This window comes from Cnephaeus nilssonii (genome assembly GCF_951640355.1).
Source record: "Cnephaeus nilssonii genome assembly, chromosome: 7".
Classification (NCBI taxonomy): Eukaryota; Metazoa; Chordata; class Mammalia; order Chiroptera; family Vespertilionidae; genus Cnephaeus; species Cnephaeus nilssonii.
The window spans coordinates 9106467-9120834 of record NC_137078.1 but is presented as its reverse complement, the minus strand read 5'-3'; the positions used below and the strand labels follow the sequence as shown (position 1 = coordinate 9120834).

At 41.7% G+C, this 14368-nt stretch overlaps 1 pseudogene across 1 annotated transcript; it reads right to left on the bottom strand.

Moving 5' to 3' along the window:
• Positions 1-6242: 6242 nt before the first annotated feature.
• On the bottom strand, positions 6243-7491 carry LOC307102730 (squalene synthase-like; annotated as a pseudogene). Its single transcript has one exon. The product of its transcript is annotated as a squalene synthase-like (transcript).
• Between the last annotated feature and the right edge of the window lie 6877 nt (positions 7492-14368).

Genomic DNA, 14368 nt, shown 5'->3' with positions numbered 1-14368 from the left:
AGTATGAAAGCTCCTCCCATGAGCCCTAGCTCCTCCCACAGACCCTCCAGATTGATCATGTTCATTCAATGTCTTAGTATAATCTACATTAAGAGCTATCATCTCAGGCTCATTTTAACTAGTACAGACTGGAATTTAAATGATTGTATTAAGATTTATTTCTGCCTCTTCCTGTAAAATGTAAATTGCTTGGGGAACGAATTAAGTCTACATAATCAACCAGCATGTTTTCATTTTCAAGGTTCAGAGTTGCCCTAATAAACCAAAATACCTCAGGTTTCAACTTCCTGAAGCTGCTATCCTCTGCTGTGTAGCAATTGTAGCAGGGGTGCTTTGAGCTCCTTCTACAAGGTCCCAAATGCCCTAGAACATGTTTCTGTGACTTTCCATTGGTGTGTGAAGTGCTCAGATGGCTGCATTTTTATGGGGGCATTGAGTCAATATTTGAATAAACTTTAGAGAAAAGAGAGACTGAAGATGAGAAAAGTGAAATCACTCCTGGCTTTCAAAAACAGGCCCTAGCCAGTTTTTCTCAGTGGTTAGAGCATCAGCCCACAGACTGAAGGTTGGAGGGTTTGAGTCCAGTCAAGGGCACATATCTCACTTGCAGGCTTGATCTCCAGCCCTGCCAGTTAGGGTACATGTGGGAGGCAACCAATCTCTCTCACATTGATATTTCTCTCTGTCTCTCCCCTTCCCTTTCATTCTCCCTAAAAATCAATGGAAAAAATATCATTGGGTGAAGATTAACAACAATAAAATGATTCTCTGGAAAGATCTCTGGTTCCAGAAATGTAGTAGAAAAATAATCTGAAACCCATCCAAATACAAATATCACTAAGTGCTAGAAAAATGTTAGAAAATCCTATCTAATAAAAGAGTAATATGCAAATTGACTGTCACTCCATTCACAAGATGGTTGCCCCCATGTGGACACAAGATGGCTGCCACAAGATGGCCGGCAGTGGAGGGCAGTTGTGGGTAGTTAGGGGTGACCAGGACGACAGAGGAGGGCAGTTGGGGGATACCAAGCCAGCAAGGGAGGGCAGTTGGGGGGAACCTAGGCCTGCAGGGGAGGGCAGTAGTGGGCGATCAGGTAAGCAGGGAGGGCAGTTAGGGGTGACCGGGCCGGCAGAGAAGGGAAGTTGAGGGTGACCAGGCCTGCAGGGGAGGACAGTTGCGGGGGGGCAGGCCTGCAGGGGAGAGCAGTTGGGGGGACCAGGCCTGCAATGGAGGGCAGTTGGGGGTGACAAGGCCTGCAGGGGAAGACAGTTAGGGGTGACCAGGCCAGCAGGGGAGGGCAGTTAGGGGCAATTGGGCCAGCTAGAGAACAGTTAGGCGTCGATCTGGCTGGCAGGGTAGTGGTTAGGGGTGATCAGGCTGGCAGGCAGAAGCGGTTAGGGGCAATCAGGCAGAGGCAGGCGAGTGGTTGGGAGCCAGCAGTCCTGGATTGTGTGAGGGATGTCTGACCACCCATTTAGGCGCGATCCCGGTGGGTCCCAGAATGGAGAGGGTGCAGGCTGGGCTGAGGGACACCCCCCCCTGCACAAATTTCATACACCGGGCCTCTAGTATTTTTTATAAATGTGGAGCTGAGCTTGTGAGAAAGTCTAAGGTGCTTCCAGGGGTCAGATGGCAACAGGAACTGGAAGGTTGAGCAGGATGTCTGGCTGGGCTGGAGACTGACAAGTGGCATCCCAAGGATTTGGGGCTTGGGCTCAAAGCCACCCAGAGTAAGTAAAGTGGCAATGAGAGCTGCCTACCCCACTTCCAGCCAGGGACACAAAAGACTGTCATCTCAATGAGCAAGTAGAATAAAGGAAATCTGTTTACCAGCAAAGAGAAGCAACCCCTAAGTTTCTCTGTCTTGTTCTGGCCTTGGAGTGGACAAAACCTCCCTGGCAATACCTAAAGATGGCCCGGTGTCATGTGGAGAGGGCTGTGCAAATGCTAAAGAAAAGAAAGTTGTTATATTATGTCGACTGATGATTGTTGGTACCCGTTCAAAGCCAATAGGAATCCTCAATTTGGTATTCAGTGAAGAAGGAAACTTTATTCAGGGCCACAGCTCAATTGTGATACAGGACAGCTGTAGAACAACTCAATAGTGTTACAGCTCTATTATGAAACAACATGACTGTGGAACGGCACATTTGTGAGGTTGCCCTGGGGTGAGGAGGCCTTTCTCCAACTAGACAGCTCTGCTCTGCTCTGCTCAACCAGCTCTGCTCCACTCTGCCCTGCTCTGATCCACTCTGCCCTGCTCTGCTCCCCCTGCCCTGCTCCACTCTGCCCTGCCCTGCTCCCTCTGCTCTGCTCCACCTGCTCAGCTCTGCTCTCCCTGCTCTGCTCCACCTGCTTAGCTCTGCTCTCCCTGCTCTGCTCCACCTGCTCAGCTCTGTTCCACTCCTCTGGTCTGGTAAGAAGTCTTCAGCTCAAACTGGAGATGCAGCCTTCAGTGAAAATGGAAAGTGCACTCCCTGAGCCAGAGGGGAGCTGACTTACACAGAGGATAATCCCTGCCACTGGTCCCTGATCACTCCGTCCTCACTGATCAGGAGGACTCTAAATCTTTGCAATTTGATTGGGCCAGAAAGCACTGTCCTGATTGATTGGTCAGAATGGAGCCACTCTGATTGGTTGGTGAAGATGCTGATGGGGATATAGCTGCACTAATTGGATGGAAAAAGCCTCAGTCCTATTGGTTGAAATAGGATTCCAGGAACTCCTTTATAAGGGCTGGCTCAGATGCAGGAACACAGTGCAGGCAGGCAGTTCAGTACAGGCTTCTCCCTGAAGTGCAGTTTGTGTGAGAGGCCCCTGTGTAAAAATGGCTGCTAGGTTCTGTTTAAGTTTGATCCTGGTTAGCCACTAGGGGTCCTTCTTGGTAGGTGTCTTCTTTCTCAGGGTTCACAATTAGTAACAACAAATTTGACATTTGGGTAAAAGAGTATTATGAGAGATTTTATAAAAGTGACTAAATAATAAGGAAATACACGATTCTGAGATTATGTAGCCCTAGTAACATTATCTCAATACATTGAAGTAAAAATTGATAGTCTTGCAAGGAGAAATTGGAAAATCTATTTCTCAGTTACCCCTGGATTATAATCTCTGAGGTCAGGCACTTCACAGCTTTGTTCGCTGTTTATTCCAAGGGACTAGGACAGCAAGTGCTTGACTAATATTTGTTGAAGAAATTGGTAAATAATGCCTGAAACAACTCCTTGGCCTTTCTACAGACACTAAACCACATGTGGGAGAAGGTGGGAAGAGCTCCCTACAGCTCCCATTCTGGGAGGATGAATCACCAGACGCCAAGCACCCCGGCCCTGGGGGTTCATGCTGCTTCGTGGAATATTTATAAAGGAAATTCCAGCACCTAAAGAATCAAATTAATTCCATGATTATGTTGCTTAGTTAAGTTTATGGTCTGGCACAGAACAATTCATAATGATTAGGAATGAGAGAGTTTGGAGCACAGTGGAACAGTTCCTCCACTCTCTAGCCATGCAGTTAATAAGATCAAACCTCTCCATTGTACAGAGGTGAGCAAAAGCTGGTTTACAGTTGTTCATATGGCAAATAATACAATAATTAATAAGTAATAATACCAGAATTAACTCTGTGTTTTACGCACTCACAACTGTGAATCTATGTTTGCCCACCCCTCTATGTAGAGCACTGTTTATAGCTAGAAAATCACATTCTAGTCAAGTACCCATGGAAGATTGTTAAAATTGACCATGATCTAGCCCCGAATGCAAATATCAACAACAAAAAATTCTTGCAGCAAACATCTAATTAAACTGGAAATTAAAAACAAAGCCCACCACTACTACCACAAAGGGCATGATTATAGTTCTGCAGTCTGCTCTGTATCCTCCTTCCATTTCTTTTTCTAATCCTAGCTCAGCCCTCCAAGTTAAGGGGGTAAAGTGGTCATGCTCATCTAGATGGTTTCAACTTTGAGGGAAATATCACATGAAGTGAGTTTATAATTGTAGAATGTGTACAGTTAACATTTTTAGATTTAGAAATTTATACTCTATTCCTATTTTCCTAAGAGTTTTAATAAAACTATGTAGATAGTTATCAAAGCTTAAGGTCTGGCAAAACTGGGTGGTTGTATGTGTAAGTTCATTTCTTCACTTTCTGTCTTTTTTGTTAACTTTATTTTCTTTAATATGTTGTTATTGATTTCAGAGAGAGGAAGGGAGAGCTAGAAACATCAATGATGATAGGCTGCCTCCTGCATGTCCCCTATTGGGGATTGAGTCCGCAACCCTGGCATGTGTTTTGACCAGGAATTGAACTGTGACTTCCTGGTTCATAGGTCAACGTTCAACCACTGAGCAACACTGGCCAGGCAAGTACACTTGAAATCTTTCACAATTGAAAAACCCCTACAAAAAACACGCTTTTCAGCAGCATCATGCACGCTCAGATGACCTTAGCAACAGTAACAGGAAACCACACACAACACTTTCAGACAATTTATGTTGAATAAGAAATGTATTCAGAAAAAAAGAAATAAGTTCAAAAATTTTAGTCAATATTTTATGATAATATGGGTCATATATTATATAAAGCACCTAAAATTATTGTACATATAGCTCCTGTGTATGGGTTTGTGGCCAGTGTCATGCTCAATAAGTTTGCATTTTGATATGTTTCACTTACCTTATAGTAAAATGTAGCCATTTATGAAATAATGTTCAAGGCATGTGTCCTACTCTATATAATATGGATAATATGTCTTCTATTTAAATGAAGTGATAATATTAACATTATTTATTACAGGTTAACTCTATTTGTAGAACAGAACTTAAGACTATAGACTGTGAAGTCAAATCATCTGGGCTGAAATGACAGCTAGGTTGCTTGCTGGCTACTTGCCTTGGGCAAGTAACTTTGCATCTCTGGGCCTTTATTTTCTACTTTTAAAGTGAGAATAATAATGATACCTACCTTTTAACACTGTTCTGAGGATTATGACCAACAAAATATGAAGAGTGCCTATAAATAACTGGCAGTTAATAAAAATTAGTCCTTTAAGAGCACTTACTAAAAAGCTAGGGCTGTGTTGAGCGCTTTACTTATATTATCTCCATTAATCCCTCAATATTATGAGTTAGCTTCCACTATTATACAGGTTTTACAGATGAAGTAATTGAGGCTTAAAGAGATGAAACTTATTTTAAAGGTCTGTGGTTGTTTAATCTTTGCCTTTATGAATGTTGTTGCTTGCTCATATATATGATCTGTTTGATGCTACATTCTTGATTAAAAATTCAACCCTTGATTTTATCATTGTTCCCATGAGAAAATATTATCCACGTGCAATGGTTTACTTATGGTGCTGTTTTGGGGAATGCACTAAAGCAAAGCACAAAATAAAAAGAAATGAAAGTTCACTAAATAAAATAGAGCAAAGAAAAATAAATTGCAAAGCCAACATGATACAGTGGAAAGAACACTGAGCCAAGAATAAGGGCACCTGGGTTCTATTTCTGGTCTGCCTCTAATTGCCATCTGTAAAATTACAGGCCGATGAACATCATAAATAGGTTTCCTTTTATCTATGTAAGGAGTGGCTTGCGAGTTATGAGACTGAACCCTTGTACTTGTTGCTCCATTTCTCTGACTTCAGATTTCTTACCTGTCACTTTAGTGGATTGAAGCCAGTGATCTCAAAGTTCACCTGGATTTCCTTTATCAGAGGTTGTATGTCTTGAATATTTTAGAGACAATCAGGTGTTAGCACTGAAGAAATATTGTCTGAAAAAGTTGGGAAATTTACTGTTCAGAGAAATCTGCAATGTTCTAAGACTAGCTCTGTTGTGTTGCCATGTGTTTGATTTATATAATATGGACATTGGGAAAAGATTTACCTTTTTTAGGAAGAATGAGAATATGCTCCTTTTTTTTTTTTGCTTCAAATTAAATACATTTAATTATAACTCTAGTCAGGATGCACACAGATCTGTCAGCAGTCCCAGCGCAACCACTTCCCGACCCGCACCACTGAGTGCTCACCTCGGCCACCATGCACAGGCGAACACAACCCCAGGTCCCAGGTGCTGAGGGTGAGGTGCCCTCTTTTATTCTCATCTGCACGTCTCAGTTTCCCAGGGTCCAAGCCCACAGAATAACAGGATTAAAGCAGGAGGGGAGAAAAGGGGACGTCAATATCCATCCTTGAAAAAAGGTCAGTCTATTTCATGGTCAACAAATCAGTGTTATCTGGTCTGGACATAGTCTTCTGTGACCTGAGACAGGGTACTCACATACTGCCAGCTCAGGGCAGCCAGGAGCATGAGAAACGACAGGTAAATGGGGGAGTAGTGGCTTCGGGAGGTCAGCTGACACCTGGGAAGATTCTGTGTTCTGATGGTGGAGATGATTTGCCTTGTTTTATTGGAAGATGAATCTGAGTTGGGCATTCTGTGATAGATCTCTTCCATATATTGGTATATTACAGCTTTGACAGCTGGCATGTTGGTGGCATCCATCATCAGGGTTACTGCTTGTCCTTTTCGAATATTCACTACCCCTTTGAACACCTGCTGATTATTATAACAGGCAGCCAAAGTAGCAATGGCCATTACCTGAGGAATAGCACAAAAGTTAAACACACTTTGGTTTCTAAGTCTGGAAAGGTAGGTGATGACATCTGGAATGTGGTGTAGAGCATTTATTATAAGTTCATTCAGACACTGTACGGCCAAGTCAATATTCTCCAGCTTAGCAAAATCACCCAACTTCTTAACATACTTGCTCCAAACCTCTTGAAGCCAGAACTCTCTTCCTTCTTGCTGATCTTCCAGATAATTACGAATGATGTTTGTTTTCTGCAGAAACAGGTCCATGGAGTTGGCACACTCTATGTCTTCACCAACTAAGGGGTCTTCTAATTCTGAGGCTGAGAATAGACGAGAAAGGCCAATTCCCACCAGCGGGGCAACATAGTGACAGTACTTGTCCCACTCCTCTTCAGAGGTCACGTGCTTATCCAAAAACTCCGCCATCCCAAATCCCATTTTCCAGGAAATGTCAACAATCACTGTTTGATATTTCACAGCCAGATTTCTAAACTTGGGGGAGATTGTTGGGAAGTCCTCCAACACTTGTCGATCCTTCTCCTTGCTCTCCATGAATCGCCAGTCAGGTTCATAAAGATAAGAGTGCAAGTTGTGTAACAGTGGGACTTTTTTTTTCTATACTGATGGTCATGTCATCTTCCAAAGTGTCCAGAGCTCAGAGAACCAGATAAAATATGCATACTGCATGGCGCATTTCTTCATCCAGCGCCTGGATAACGACTGCAAAACTGCGACTGGTCTGATGCAGGTACTTGTAACAAGTTTTCAATCTGCTGCTGAGCGAGTCCTGGTCCATCTTGGGTATCACCTTATGTCGGCCCCCGATCCGGAAGCGCAGCAGGTTGTAAAACTCCTCCAGGTGCTCCAAGCACTTCATGAACTCCATGTTGACGGCAGGATCAAGAATATGTTACTTACGATAGTTTATATTTCTATTCATGAAATCTTTTTTAATATACTTTTATTGATTTCAGAGAGGAAGGGGAAAGGAAAGAGAGATAGAAACATCAATGATGAGAGAGAATCATTGATCAGCTGCTCCTGCATGGCCTCTTTTGGGGATTGAGTCTGCAACCTGGGCATGTGCCCTGACTGTGGACTCCTGGTTCTTAGGTTGAGGCTCAACCACTGAGCCACACCAGCAGGGCTCTATTAATGAAATCTTGCATTCACATTACACAATTTGGAAAATGTTTTATAACAAATGGCATAAGCAAATCCATATGAAACTCATTATTAAAACATATTAACTTCTTTCCTTGCAGAAGATATGACCTTTTCAGCATTCCAATTTGTTATACCTTTAATCAGTTTCAATCTCCTTGGTTATTTTTAAATAATGTTTTCTTCTTCAATTATAGTTGACATATGATATATTAGTTTCAGGTGTATAGCATAGTGATTAGACATTTATATAACTTAGGAAGTACTCACTCTTATAAGTCTAATACCCGTCTGACCCCATTCATAATTATTACATTATTGACTATATTCCTTATACTGTATTTTACATTCCCAGAACTGTTTTCATAACTGGATATTTGAACATCTTAATCCCTTCCCTTTTTGATTCATCACCCCAACACCCTTCTATGTGGCAACCATCAAAATGTTCGCTGTATCTATGAGTTTGTTTCTGTTTTGTTTGTTCATTTAATTTGATTTTTAGATTCCACATATAAGTGAAATGATATGGTATTTGTCATTTCTATGTGTATTATTTTACTTAGCATAATACCTCTAGGTTTGTCCATGTTGCTGTAAATGGCAAGATCTCATTCATCTTCATAGCTGAGCAATATTCCATTGTAAATGTGTACCATCTCTTCTTTATTAATTCATCTACCAATGGACACTTATATTGCTTCCGTATCTTGATTATTGTAAATAATGCTGCAGTGAACATAGAGATGCATATATCTTTTTGAATTAATGTTTTGTGTTTCTTTATATAAATACCCATAAGTAGAATTGCTGGGCCCTTCTTTGTCTCTTGTTATAACTTTTGTTTTAAAGTCTATTTTGTCTGATGTAAGTATTTTTACCCCAGATTTTTCCCCCCATTTCCATTTGCATGAAATATATCTTTCTGTCTTTTTGCTTTCAGTCCCTGTGTGTCTTGGATCTGAAGTAGGCCACTTGTAGGAAGTATATGTATGGATCTTGCTTTCTTCACCATTAAACCATACTGTTTTCTGATTGGAGCATTTATTTCATTTACATTTAAAGTAACTATTGATACTTATGCAGTTAGTGCCATTTTATATTATTTATTTTATTCATTTTTATTGAATTTATTGAGGTGACAATAGTTAACAAAATAATACAGGTTTCAGGTGTACAATTACACAACACATCATTTGTACACTGTATTGTGTATTCATCACCCCAAGTCTCCTTCTATCACCATTTATACCCCCTATACCCTCATTCACCACACTACAGCCTCCTCCCCACAGTAATCACCACATTGTTGTCCATGAGATTTTCTTTCTTGCTTGCTCAATCGCTCCAGCCTCCTTCCCCCCAGGTGCCTCCCACCCCAGACAGCTGTCAGTCTGTTCTCTGTCTATGGGTCTGTCTCTGTTTTGCTTGATAGTTCATTTTGTTCATTAGATTGCACATATGAGTGAAATCATATGGTATTTGTCTTTCTCTGACTAGTTTATTTCACTTAGCATAATGTTTGCCAGGCCCATCCATGTTGTTGCAAAAGTAAGAGAGATGTTCATCGTCACTAATCACCAGAGAAATACAATTAACACTAAAAGGAGAGATCACTTCTCACATGTCAGAATGGCTATCATCAATAAATCAACAAACAACAAGTGCTGGTGAGAATGTGGAGAAAAGGGAACCCTTATGCACTATTAGTGGGAATGCAGATTGGCACAGCCAATGTGAAAAGCAGTATGGAGTTACTTTAAAAAATTAAAAATGAAACTGCCTATGACCCATAAATTCCACTTCTGGGAATATATCTGGAGAAACCCAACACATTAATTTGAAAGAATATATGTACCCCTATGTTAATTGCATGTTATTTACAATAATCAAGATTTGGAAATAGCTCAAGTGTCCATCAGTACATGAGTGGATAAAAAAGTTGTGGTACATTTACACAAAGGTATTCTACTCTTTTTATTTCTCCTCCTCCTTCTCCTTGTCCTCCTCTTCCTTCTTGCAGGCTCTTTAGCATTTCTTAAAATACTGATTTGGTGGTAGCAAACTCCTGGAGCTTTTTTGCTTATCTGAGAAGCTCTTTATTTCTCATTCAATTTTAAATGATAGCCTTGCTGGGTAAAGTAGACTTGGTTGTAGGTCCTTACTTTTCATTACTTGGAATATTTAATTCCAATCTCTCTGGCCTTAAATGTTTCTGTTGAGAAATAATCTCACAATCTTATGTGAGCTCCCTTGTAGGTAATTGTCTTTCTCTTGCTGCTCTTAAGATTCTCTCTTTCTCCAACCTTTGTCATTTTAATTATGATGTGTCTTGGTGTGGGCCTCTTTGGGTTCATCTTATTTGGAACACTCTGTGCTTCCTGGACTTGTGTGTCTCTTTACTTCACTAGGTTAGAGTAGTTTTGGTCATTATTTCTTCAAATAGGTTCTCAATTCCTTGTTCTCTCTCTTCTCCTGCTGGTACCCTTATGATGCCCATGTTGTTACGTTTCATGATGTTTCAAAGATCACTTAAACTAGTCTCATTTTTTTTAAATTCTTTTTTCCTTTTGCTGCTCTGTTTGGGTGTTTTTTCTACTTTGTTTTTCAAATTGCTGATTTGCTCCTCTGCTTCATCCAACATACTGTTTATTTCTTCCAGTGTATTCTATTCTTCATTTCAGCTATTGTATTATTCATTTCTGAAGAATCTATTATGTTTTCTATGCCCCTTTTCATGCTGTTGAGCATCTTTATAACCACTACTTTGAATTCTATATCTGACAAATTGTATGTCTTCACTTTACTTAGCTCATTTTCTGAAGATATCTCCTGTTCCTTTTATTTGGCACCATTTTCTTTGTCACTCCATTTTGGCTGCCTCTTTGTGTTTGTTTATATGTATAAATAGATCTTCTATGACTCCCAGTCTTTGTGGAGTGGCCTTATGTGGTAGGTGTCCTGTGGGTTTCAGTGGTACAGTCTCCTTGGTCACCTAAGCTGGATGCTTCAGGAATGTTTCTTGAGTGGGTCAGGTGGGCCCTCCTGTTGTAATTGAGTCTTGATTGCTATTGGGCCATTTATGTGTGGGATCAATCCTTAGGCTGGCTGACTGTGATACTCAACCCCAACCACAGTATGCAACCTGTTGTGCAGGTGCTGATCACACAAACCTAAATTTGTCTCAGTTGTTTTTGGTGCCTGCTGAGATCTCCATTTGGGTATGTGGTTTGTGAAGCTTTTTCAATCCAGATCTGATTTACTCTGAAGCTGGCCACTGGGAATGGTTAATCTGGGATTCTTAGGAGTGACTCTGGTGCAGGCCAACATAGGACACTGCCTGTGACTGGCCCTCAGCAACCTGTTTGGAGCAGTTTCAACATGGCTATTTCTGTAAATTCTTGGTTATAAGATTTCTCTTTGGTTGGTTATTTCAGATGATTATTCTATAATTTAGTTGTAATTCCAGTTTGGTCCTGGGAGAAGATGAGCAAAGATGAGTGTAGCTTTCACCTACTCTGCTGCCATCTTGGATCTCAGTGCCATTTTCTTCTTCTTCTTCTTCTTCTTCTTCTTCTTCTTCTTCTTCTTCTTCTTCTTCTTCTTCTTCTTCTTCTTCTTCTTCTCTTCTTCTTCTTCTTCTTCTTCTTCTTCTTCTTCTTCTTCTTCTTCTTCTTCTTCTTCTTCTTCTTCTTCTCTTCTTCTTCTTCTTCTTCTTCTTCTTCTTCTTCTTCTTCTTCTTCTTCTTCTTCTTCTTCTTCTCCTTCTCCTTCTCCTTCTCCTTCTCCTTCTCCTTCTCCTTCTCCTTCTCCTTCTCCTTCTCCTTCTCCTTCTCCTTCTCCTTCTCCTTCTCCTTCTCCTTCTCCTTCTCCTTCTCCTTCTCCTTCTCCTTCTCCTTCTCCTTCTCCTTCTCCTTCTCCTTCTCCTTCTCCTTCTCTTCTCCTTCTCCTTCTCCTTCTCCTTCTCCTTCTCCTTCTCCTTCTCCTTCTCCTTCTCCTTCTCCTTCTCCTTCTCCTTCTCCTTCTCCTTCTCCTTCTCCTTCTCCTTCTCCTTCTCCTTCTCCTTCTCCTTCTCCTTCTCCTTCTCCTTCTCCTTCTCCTTCTCCTTCTTCTTCTTCTTCTTCTTCTTCTTCTTCTTCTTCTTCTTCTTCTTCTTCTTCTTCTTCTCCTGCTTCTTCTCCATCTCCTGCTTCTGCTTCTTCAACTCCCTTCAACATGTGATAAACTCCTTTATCTTTCCTTTGTTTATAAATGAAAGCTTTGCTGTAGGTCCTTGCTGTTCATCACTTTGAATATTTTCTGCCAATCCCTTCCAACCTGTAAAATATCTGTTGAGAAATAATCAGCTAGCAATCTATGGGAGCTCCCTTGTGTTTCTTTGTTTCTATGTATCTACATATATATAAAAGCCTAAGCAACCATTCTACTGTTTGACTGTTCAACCGGTAGCTATGACACACACTGACCACCAGGGAGTAGATGCTCAATGCACAAGCATGAAAGCATGGAACAGACTGATGACTCTCAGAGGGAAGAGGGGAGGGAGGAGGGCAGGAAGAGATTAACCAAAGATCTTATATGAATACTAGAGGCCAGGTGCATGGATTTGTGCACCAATAGGGTTCCTTGGCCTGGCCTGCAGGGACCAGGCCAAAACTGGCAGTCTGACAGCCCGAGGGGTCCCAGATTGCTAGAGGGTGCAGGCGAGACCCCACCGGTGCATGATTCCATGCACCAGACCTCTAGTAGATAGATAAAATTTGTAGGTAACTAACTGCTTTTCTCTTGCTGCTTTTAAGATTCTCTCTTTGTCTCTAACCTTTGTTATTTTATGATGTGTCTTGGTGTGGGCCTTTTTGGTCCATCTTGTTTGAGATTGTCTGCACTTTTTGAACTTATATGTCTATTTCCTTCACCAGGTTAGTAGTTTGTTGTCATTATATTTTCATACAGTTTTTCAATCCCTTGCTCTCTCTCTTCTCCTTCTGATACCCCTATGTGCATGTTGGTATGCTTGTCCCAAAGGCCCCTAAACTATCCTCCTTTTTTTGGATTCCTTTTTATTTTTGCTGTAATGATTGGGTGTTTTCTGCTATCTTGTTTTCCAAATAGCTGATTTGATCCTCTGCTTCATGTAATCTACTGTTGATTCTCTCTAGTGTATTCTTCATTGCAGTTACTGTGTTTTTCATTTCTGACTTTTAAAAATGTTTTATATCTCCTTTTTTATGTTTCCCATCTCTTTGTTAAAGTAGCCACTGAGTTTATTGAGCTTACTTATAATCAGCATTTTTAATTCTGCATCTGATGGATTGCTTGTCTCCATTTTGTTTGGTTCCTTTTCTGGATTTTTTTCCTGTTCTTTCTTTTGAGGGCTATTTCTTTTTTCCTTATTTTGGCTATCTCCCTATTTGTTTTTCATGTATTAAGTACAGCTGCTATATTTACTAGGTCTTGGTAAAGTGGCCTAATGTACTAGGTGTCTTGTGGGGCATAATGGTGCAGTCTCCCTGGTCACCAGAAGGAAGTGCTCCAGATGTGTCCCTATGTGGTCTGTGTGTGTAGTTGTAGTTAAGCCTTGACTGCTGTTGGCACATCAGTGCGATAAATTGACTTCAGGCTGATTGGCTATGAGGACTGGCTGTGAGTAGAGCAGAGGAACTGTTGTGCAGAGGCTGACCCTATAAACAGGATTTGCTTTAGTGGGATCCTGATGCCTGCCAAGTGTTACCTTTGGGTGTTTTGTATGTGGAGGTGGTTGGGTGGTGCTCTGGTGTGGTATGAAGCTTTTCACCAGGTATGTTGGGTCTGGGTCTTCTTGGGAGGGACTTTGGTGCAGGACAAATCAGCTACTGCCTTTGCTCTGCCTAGGTCACCTGGTATGAGCTACAAGGTGATCTGCAGATGGATACTGCTTGTGCTTGGCTTGGAGATGCCTAGGAGAGGCTAAGATGGGAACTGAGGCTGGCTGCTAGTGCCAGGCTCGGGGCTACTTAATCAGAGGCATGGGGCACACCGAGGTCAGATGCTTCTGCTTGTGGTCTGTGAATCTTTCTGAGATTTTAGGAACGTCTACAGTATAAGCCAAAACAGATAGTTTGTATAGAAAAAACTATTGTAAATAGCTTGGGTCAGCCCACAAGTTGGGTGAGGCTGGATCTCAGAAAATCCTGAGGGCAGGAAAAACAGTGTTAGCCAGGTTGCTGGAGACTCAGACTTGGTGCCAGCCTGTGCCTACAAGGGGGATGGAGGAGGAGAGGCTCAACAAAGAAACAATGACCTCTGCCAGCACTTCTGTCTGGGAAAATGCTGCCCATCCAGCTTTCAACCTAAAGCCAGACAATTCAGCTCCTCCTCATACATTCCTTATGCTTTTTAAGCTACTGTCCCAGTGCTGGAGCTCAGAGTGAGTTTTTTCAGTAAGTCTGCGTGTGGGCCCTTTAAGAGGAATGCCTGGGACTCTATGCAACTCTCTGTCTCATTCAGCCACAATTTCTGCTGGTTTTCACAGCCAGAAGTTGTGGGGCTGTCTCTTCCTGGCACTGGAATCCTGGCCTGGGGAGCCTGGTGTGGGGCTGGGACCTCTTCCTCCTCAGGGAA